The sequence below is a fragment of the Myotis lucifugus genome, unplaced genomic scaffold, assembly GCF_000147115.1.
Source record: "Myotis lucifugus unplaced genomic scaffold, Myoluc2.0 scaffold_290, whole genome shotgun sequence".
Lineage (NCBI taxonomy): Eukaryota > Metazoa > Chordata > Mammalia > Chiroptera > Vespertilionidae > Myotis > Myotis lucifugus.
In genome coordinates, this window is record NW_005871338.1 from 1,533,031 (window position 1) to 1,542,477 (window position 9,447).

General features: G+C 39.0%; 1 non-coding gene and 1 pseudogene across 1 annotated transcript; one reads left to right on the forward strand and one right to left on the reverse strand.

Moving 5' to 3' along the window:
• Positions 1-262: 262 nt before the first annotated feature.
• Positions 263-944, forward strand: LOC102419639 (annotated as a pseudogene).
• Positions 945-7,181: 6,237 nt separating this feature from the next.
• Positions 7,182-7,313, reverse strand: LOC111828157. The gene has a single exon (XR_002831946.1). It is a non-coding gene; the product is annotated as a small nucleolar RNA SNORA51 (small nucleolar RNA).
• Between the last annotated feature and the right edge of the window lie 2,134 nt (positions 7,314-9,447).

Consider the following 9,447-nt stretch of genomic DNA (forward strand, 5'->3'; position numbering starts at 1 on the left):
CTAAGATGGCTCCACAACTGAGGAAATAAATAGGCTGTGTTTCAAGGGATTTATATTTGTGTTGTCTATAGAGAAAAAAATATACAGAGTTAGAAGTTCCATGTAATATTCCTGGGCCTCATCAGCTACTATATGTGATATATGTGATAGAATTTGGCAGGAATGAAACAAAATCTTGGAATTAAAAATCCTTAAACGTGATCATGAAGATGGTAGCTGCAGCTTGAAACTGCCTGATGGGCTCCTCTAAGTCTAATCTTCCTTGGCCGTGGCCATGGCCTGCATGTACGAGCAGCTCAAGAGAGAGTGGAACCATAAAAGCCCCAGCCTCAGCAAGTGCCAGGAAGAGCTGGAAGGTCTCAAGCCAGTACTGCTGAAGCTCAATTTCTGTAGCTCAAACTGATCAAACAGCAGCTCATTCTGGCCTGGAACAGCTCCCTGAGTCAGCGTGCATACACCAGCTCTTGGGCCATAACCTTCTCTTCCTGCTGCCTCAGAACTGGGTGGCTGAGTTCCACATGGAGTGGGAGTGGCTGCCTGTCAAGGACATCCAGACCCATGTATACATCAAGCATCCTGGGCCCCTTGAGCAATACCTAATGGAGGGCAGCAACAACAAGGTGTTCCTGGCCAAAGGCAACATCCCTGCCGAGAGGTAGACCTTCTTCATGGACATCCTGCTTGACACTGTCAGAGATGAGATCGCTGGATGCATGGAGAAGGCCTACGAGAAAATCCTCTTTACTGAGGCCACCTGGATGCTCTTCTTCAGCACACCCAAAACACGACAGACTACACCAAGAAGCGAGCATGGGTCCTGGGCCTCATCAGCTACGACAGCTTTGCCAGTCAGCAGCAGAATCCAGAAGATAACACCATCCCCTCCACAGAGCTGGCCAAACAGGTCGTCAAATAATGCCCGGCAGCTGGAAATGATCCTCTGAGCCCAGCAGGCACTGGGTAAGGCAAGGCTTACACTATTGAAAGCAGTTGTAGTCCAGGGCTTCCTCCAATAAAGGTGAATGGACATTCAAAAAAAAAAATCCTTGGAAGCTTTTTTGACTAAGTAAAATGACATCCTGACATCTGATAAAAGAGAAAATATTAAAATGTATAATATAAATATACAACTCAACAGAAGAATAAATTCTGTAAGTAAGCACTTCATGGAAAATCAAAACACTAATAAATATGTTGAAAGGGGCTACATCTTAAACTGGATTACTAAGTGAATAAAAATTCTGTATGATCATTCTTTTTTTTTAATTGTTTTATTGCTTAAAGTATTACAAAGGGTATTACATATGTGTCCTTTCTTTTTTCCCCCGCCCTTGACAATCCCCTGGCCTCCCCTACCCCCCAGTGTCTTATGTCCATTGGTTATGCTTATATGCATGCATACAAGTCCTTCGGTTGATCTCTTACCCACCTCCCTCCTGCCCCCCAACCCTCCCCGGCCTTCCCACTGCAGTTTGACAATCTGTTTGAGGCAGCTCTGCCTCTGTATCTATTATTATTCATAAGTTTATAATGGTCTTTATTATCCATGAATGAGCGAGATTATGTGGTATTTTTCCTTCATTGACTGGCTTATTTCACTTAGCATAATGCTCTCCAGTTCCATCCATGCCGTTGCAAATCGTAAGAGTTCCTTCTTTTTTACAGCAGCATAGTATTCCATCGTGTAGATGTACCACAGTTTTCTAATCCATTCATCTACTGATGGGCACTTAGGCTGTTTCCAGATCTTAGCTATCGTGAATTGTGCTGCTATGAACATATGGGTGCATATATCCTTTCTGATTGGTGTTTCTAGTTTCTTGGGATATATTCCTAGAAGTGGGATCACTGGGTCAAATGGGAGTTCCATTTTTAGTTTTTTTGAGGAAACTCCATACTGTCTTCTATAGTGGCTGCACCAGTCTGCATTCCCACCAGCAGTGCACGAGTGTTCCTTTTTCTCCACATCCTCTCCAGCACTTGTCGTTTATTGATTTGTTGATGATAGCCACTCTGACAGGTGTGAGATGGTACTTCATTGTTGTTTTGATTTGCATCTCTCGGATGATTAGTGACTTTGAGCATGTTTTCATATGTCTCTTGGCTTTCTGAACATTCAAATATAGGGTGTCCCAAATATATATACACACACTTTAAATAATTATAAAGGCAGTGTTTATTAAAATACATTTCATTTTTCAAATAGAGCTATCATCTGTTAAAGTGCATATACAGTTTTTGAGACCCCTGTATATATCAAAATTAAATTTTTCAAGGTTCTTGCTTAAATATTATCTGCTCAGAGAGGTCCTCTTCAATCATTTGTTCTCATTCTATTGTATTGTTTATTATCTTTTTCTTCCCTGAAATTATAAAATAACTTTAAGATTTTGATTGCCACTGCACCATAATCTCAAAAATGGTGTCTAGCAATATATAAATGCTCCATAAATGATTGTCAGATGGATAAAAACATACAGAAATGATGGAATAACACTTATTCATAAAATTGACAATGAGTAAAAATAATAGTCATGCCAACTATTAAAATGAAATATGTACTCACACAATTAATGAGAGCTTAATTTAAAATATCTGTTTTAGAATTGAATTTTACTATATCTGTCAAAATTATAATGTAAAAACCTCTTAAGAATATTTCTTCAAATATATTTGTATGAATATGAAAATATGTAAAAATCCTACAAATGTACTATTCTGATAGCATGAAAATACAAATAAAACATCTATAAGTAGAGAAAGAGAAGCAGAGTATATCTTAAAATATATTGAGAAGTCATTAAAAATAACAAGATAGGAATAAATAAGGCTTATAGATAGTAATTTTAATAAAATGTAAATTGGAAAATAGCTTACCTTGTATATTATCATTGAAAATGTAATTTAATTATACAACTGTCAGAGCATAAAATGGTAATGCTTTATAACTAAAACAGCTTCATTTTGGGTAAATAATGTGTCTACAAATATTATATCTAGGCTAAACCACAAAATTATGGTATAAAAACCCTATCTGGGATTTTAGCAGTCCAAACTTCTCCATGCCTCACTTATTACTAATATTCTTGAAATTATTTAAAAGCTTTATACTGGATATGATTTCTGATTCTAGTCATTTATTTTTTAGTTTTTTAATATATCTTTTAATTGATTTCAGAGAGGAAGGGAGAGGGAGAGAAAGATAGACACATCAGTGATGAGAGAGAATCATTGATTGGCTGCCTCCTGCATGCCCCCTTCTGGGGATCAAGCCCGCAGCCCAGGCATGTGTCTTTGACCAGAATCAAACCTGGAAACCTTCAGTCCACTGGCTGATGCTCTATCCACTGAGCCAAACAAGCCAAGGCTGATTCTAGTCATTTTGACTTGACAATCTAATTTTTTTTGTAATCGCATATGCATATGTACAGTCACTTATGCAAGTATATATTGTGTGTATGAGTGTATATGTGTGTGTTTAGAATATCCTCAGAAAGATTCATAGAAGACTCCTAAAAGTGATTATCTCCAGGGAGTTTGACTAGAAATGCAAATTGTGAAGACTTTTTCTTTTGTCTTTTTTTATGTATTTAAATGGGCTTGAATTGAACTTTCAGCAATAATAACAATAACAGCAATTAAAAATATGTTCTGAATCAAGTGTATAAACAGCAAAGAATAATTTCAGAGAACATAATTAAATTTGCATTTTAGAATAAAGGAATATGAAATAGAGAGGTGAGAGGGTGACAATAATAGCACATTTACTAAACTAGTTCATAATCCAGGGGTAATATGAAATGGAAATCAAGCAGTGGTAAGATATAGAAGAAACTGATTTATTGACTTAGAAATGAAAGGTATCAACTGACTGGAGACAGAAAATGAAAATGAAGAAATTGTTAAAAACAACCTTTTAGATTGAGATACAAGGAGAATTATTTATTCAGCAAAATGCAGAATTTAGGACAGTCTAATCAGTTGCCTGAAGAAGAGACAAACTTCCCACAAGTAAAATTAGAACAGAAAAGCATCTGTTCTAATGGAACCACTGGGCAAAAAAGATAGAGTTAAACTGATTGTATTCAGAAGTGTGAAGAGCAGAATTAATTATGTAAATTTTAGGTTCAATTAGAGCAAGAGGAATTGAACTGATAATGCTAGGTTAAGTAAAGCTTATCCTTAAATAGCCCCCTTTCAGAGCAAAACTTTTGAATTTTCTCTATTACTAATTGTGCTACAACTGCTAATAATATTAGTATAGTCTTTTTACAATCAGAAATTTCACACTTTCTATCATTTGTTATACACACAATTTATATTATTTTTATTAACATGGTCGTATATAGATGGAAATTTGAGGCTCCAAGATAATATTATATAGCCTGTGTAACAAAAATCAATGAGTGGTTGAGCTGAAATTTAAATTTATGCAGTTAAAATCATCATTCCTCTCTTTCTCTCTCTCTCTCTCTCTCTCTCTCTCTCCAGAGAGGAAGGAAGAGGGAGGGAGAGGGAGAGAGATAGAAACATCAATGATGAGAAAGAATCATTGATAGGCTGCCTCCTGCACACCCCACATTGGGGACCGAGCCCACAACCTGGGCATGTGCCCTTGACCAGAATCAAACCTGGGACCCTTCAGTCTTCAAGCTGATTCTCTATCCACTGAGCCAAACCAGCTAGGGCCATTCCACACTCTTAACAATTATACTCATGATTGCTTTGGAATTCAGAGTCACTTTGTATACTTCAGATGATATTCTAATATTTCTATCAGTTTCATGTAAGGATAAGCTATTCATGAATAGGTAGTGTTTATGTGTTTAGAATATCCTTAGAAAGATTCATATAAGGTACTGGGTTGAGAATAAGGTAACTTTCTGGATCTCATTCAGATCTAAACTCAAAATACTGAAGATGAAGAGGATTGTGTTATTGTTGTCTCCAAATTTCATTCTCAATTCCTTTCATTTGTGGTTTAGATGCCTTGAATGACTATGTGACAAGTTAGAAAATCATTCAACAGGGAAGGAGGTTCTTTTGGGTGTTCTGAGACCCAATTTCCAATGGGGGGAGGGGTTTCTTTATACCTCCAACAAGAAATTCTCAGAATACCATTTGGGTGTCCAAAAATTCTGCTGAATTCAGACACTATCTACCCAGAGATAGAATCAGGTTCCACAGGTAAAGGACTTAGTTCCACAAGACAGCCCTGCACTTAAGACTCCAGCAGCAAACCCCGGTGCCTGTGCTTCTGACCAACTGGTTACAAATTAGAGGCTCCAACAACCAGCTTTAACTCAGGATGCCAATTGCAAGTCTAAGTTGTTACTTGTACTTCTTAATGTCTGGCTGTAAATTAATCAAACCCACAACCCCCTGCATGGGTTTGCTTAATTCTCTAGAATGGTTCACAGAGCTCAAAAAATCCATTTGCTCAATAGATTACCTACTTATTACAAAGGATATTAAAGGACACAAATCAACAGCCAGATGAAGAGGAACATAAAGTGAGGTTAGGATGAGGATCCAAACACAGGAGCTTTTGTCCTCTTGGATCTTGGGGCCAACGCAGTGGCATGTGGAAGTATTCTGGATCCTCAACATGGAAACTTTTTGAAAAAGGCCTACGAGCCATCCTCCGGGGTTTTTATGGAGGCTCCATTATGCTTCTCTTCTCCCTGGAAATAAGGGGGAGGGACTGAAAGTTCAGGCCCTCTAACCACATGGTTAGCTCCTACTTACAACAGGCCCTCACCTTTGTGTGGAGTCCACAAGTCACCTCATTAAAATAACAAGAAATCATTGTGTGTGTTTTTTTAGTTGTTTTTTAAAAAATATATTTTTTATTGATTTCAGAGAGGAAGGGAGAAGGAGAAAGAGATAGAAACATCAACGATGAGAGAGAATCATTGATCAGCTTCCTCCTGCATACCCACTACTGGGGACCAAGCCCAGAATCCGGACATGTGCCTTTGACCTGAATCAAACCCATGACCCTTCAGTCTGCAGGCCAACACTCTATCCACTGAGCCAAACCGGCCAGGGAAAATCATTCTTGCATTTATCACTTAAAAAATTCTGAAGGATTTGCAAGCTGTGAGACAGAAACTGTGGGTGAAGACCAGAGAAATATATTTTGGTCATCTGAATTTGGTCACCATTAAAATGACCAAAATATATTTCTTATAAATCTCAATATCACAGAGGTAAAATAGGAGATGATACTAATAGAATTCACTTGAAACATGCAATTTCCAGTGATTGGGACATCCTCTAAGTTGTTCTTGCTAATGAGAGGAATAGGGGACTGCGTTATAAATGTTGCAATATATCTGTTTCTGAGCTAATGCCAATTATGTTGCCTTGCTTTGATGTCATTTTTTCCAAAGTCAGTTCACCTTTTCTACTGGCACTCATGGCTTTATTTTGTTTAGATTCATTGTCATTTGCCTAGCATTGCCTTCAAATCGTATTTATTGATAATAAGTAATCTGTGGGTATGAATGAAGTAAAAGTGAAGTTTTTATAAGTGTTTTATATATTACTTTACCATTTGAGAAAGATATGCATATTGCACTGGGACACCTTTGAATCTAGTTAAGGTATTAGATCTCTGAAACTAGTAGTTACCTGGCCCTTTACTAACAATAAAATGAATTAATTTCCCATTTAAGGTAGAGCATGGGAAAGTGGTTTTATGTTCAGAGTGTGTTTTGTTCTATGTGATAACATTTTAGTTAGATGATAGATTTCCAGTTAGGGCAGGTCCTCTTTTTTGAGATTAAGAGTTCAGTTTAACAAAGATGAAGTAAATCTACAAAACCTCTCATGATAGGTCTTAAAAAACATTGGCAAATACTTTTGTTTGTTTGTTTTTTTAATCTTTATTGTTGAGATTATTACAGATGTCCCTCTTTTTTCTCCCCATAGCTCCCCTCCACCTGGTTCCCACCCCACCCCAGGGCCTCGCCACCCTATTGTCTGTGTCCATAGGTAATGCATACAAGCATATAAGATCTTTGTCTAATCTCTTCCTGCACTGCCCCACACCCCCTTCCCTCTGAAAATCGTCAGTCTGTTCCATTTCCATGCTCCTGATTCTATTCCATTCACCAGTTTATTCTGTTCATCAGATTTTTTATTCATTTTATTTTTATTTTTTTAAATTTTTTTCCCAATGTCTCCCCATTCACAATACAGAGCAGACAAAGAGCCTGAGCTGAGGTGTATATGGTGTAAGTTTACTCTGCCTCCTGTTTCTGTACAGTCAGTATAAGAACACAGCCTGTGGTAAGCACAAGGAGGCCCTCATTTGATTTTTAGATTCACTTGTTGATAGATATGTATTTTTTGTCACTTTGTTGCTCATAATTTTTTATCTTTACCTTTTTCTTCTTCTTCCTCTTCTTAAAGAATACCCTTCAGCATTTCATATAATACTGGTTTGATGGTGATGAACTCCTTTAGCTTTTTCTTGTCTGTGAAGTTCTTTATCTGACCTCCAATTCTAAATGATAGCTTTGCTGGGTAGAGTATAGAGTAATCTTGGTTGTAGGTTCTTGCTATTCCTCACTTTGAATATTTCTTGCCACTCCTTTCTGGCTGCATAGTTTCTGCTGAGAAATCAGCTGACAGTCATGAGTGTACTCCCTCGTAGGTAACTAACTGTTTTTCTCTTGCTGCTTTTAAGATTCTCTCTTTGTCTTTTGCCCTTGACATTTTAATTATGATGTGTCTTGGTGTGGTCCTCTTTGGATTCCTCTTGTTTAGGGTTCTCTGTGCTTCCTGGACTTGTAAGTCTATTTCTTTCACCAGGTAGGGGAAGTTTTCTGTCATTATTTCTTGAAACAGGTTTTCAATGTCTTGCTCTCTCTCTTCTTCTGGTACCCCCATAATTTGGATGTTGGTATGCTTGAAGCTGTCCCAGAGGCTCCTTACACTATCTTCATATTTTTGGATTCTTTTTTCTTTTTGCTCTTCCAGTTGGGTGTTTTTTGCTTCCTTGTATTTCAAATCTTTGACTTGATTTTTGGGATCCTCTACTGTTGAATCTCACTATATTATTCTTTATTTCAGTCAGTGTATGCTTAATTTCTGACTAGTCCTTTTCCATTTTTTTGGCATTCTCACTAAGATCCTTGAAGGTCTCACTAAGTTCCTTGGAGGTTTCTAGAAGATTCTTGAGTAACCTTATAACTGTGGTTTTGAACTCTATATCTAATAGTTTGCTTTCTTCCATTTCTTTCATTTGTGACACGTTTCTTTGTCTCCACATTTTGGCTGCTTCCCTGTGTTTGTTTCTATGTATTGGGTAGCTGCTAAGTCTCCTTGAGTTGATAGAGTGGTCTTGTGTAGTAGGTGTACTATAGGGCCCAGTGGATCAGCCTTCTCAATTACCTGAGGTGGACACTCTTGGTGCACCCCTTTGTGGGCTGTGTGCACAGTTTTGTTGTAGTTGAGCCTTGATTGCTGTTGGTGTCACTGGGAGGAATTGACCTTCAGGGCAATTAGCTGCGGGCAACAGCTATGACTACAGTGGGAGAGCTGCTGTGCAGGAAACACCCTTATGGGGTAAGACTTGTTTCAGTGGGGCTTTGATGCTCACTGAGTCTGCCCCTTGAGTGTGTCACTTATGGATGTGAAGAGTTGTAATCTGGCATGGTCTCACACTGACCACTGGGTACACTGGCTCTTAGTCTCCAGGAAGGTCTAAAGTCAGCCAGTGCCTGGGGCCACCCAGCAGGAGCTACAGAGAGATCTGCAGATTCCTCCTCTTTATATCATGTTTGGAAGTTCTCAGATGAGGCCCAACTGTAAAGCAAGGCAGGCTGGTGCTAGTGTGGGCCTTGGGCCTTTTATTTATAGCTTTGGAGCTCCCTGACCCAGCTTCAGCTTGTTTGACAGGTTTTAGGCTGAGAAAGGACAGGCCATTCATATGCAAAAGCCACTGTGCACAGCTTGGGTGGGGTTATAAATTGGGTGGGATACGGTGTTAGGGAATCACCAGGGTGAAGAAAACAGAAATGGCTTATCATAACATAATTACTGCATCTGATTGTTTATAATGTAGTCATAGAATCGTATTTAATAATAGACAAACATGGTAATTGACCATACTTTTGCTATTCCTCCCATTGGCTAATTAATCAGCATGATATGCATATTAACCGCCATTGCCCTCCAATCGCATACTGCAGGCAGGGTGGGACAGCGCAGCCGCCAGCTCGAGAGCCACCATCCAAGCCCCCGTGTGCTACCCCAGAAGCTGCTTGCCTGCCTCCCGTGATCGGATCTGATCCCAGGCTGCAGGCCAGCCCCAGAAGCCCCAAAAGCTGCCCAGAAGCTGGTGATCAGGGGGAGATGGGGTCCCTTCTGCGAGGCATCAGGCCTGGGCAAGGGGCCAATCTGGTGATCGGAGGTGAATGGAGGTCAACGCCTCTG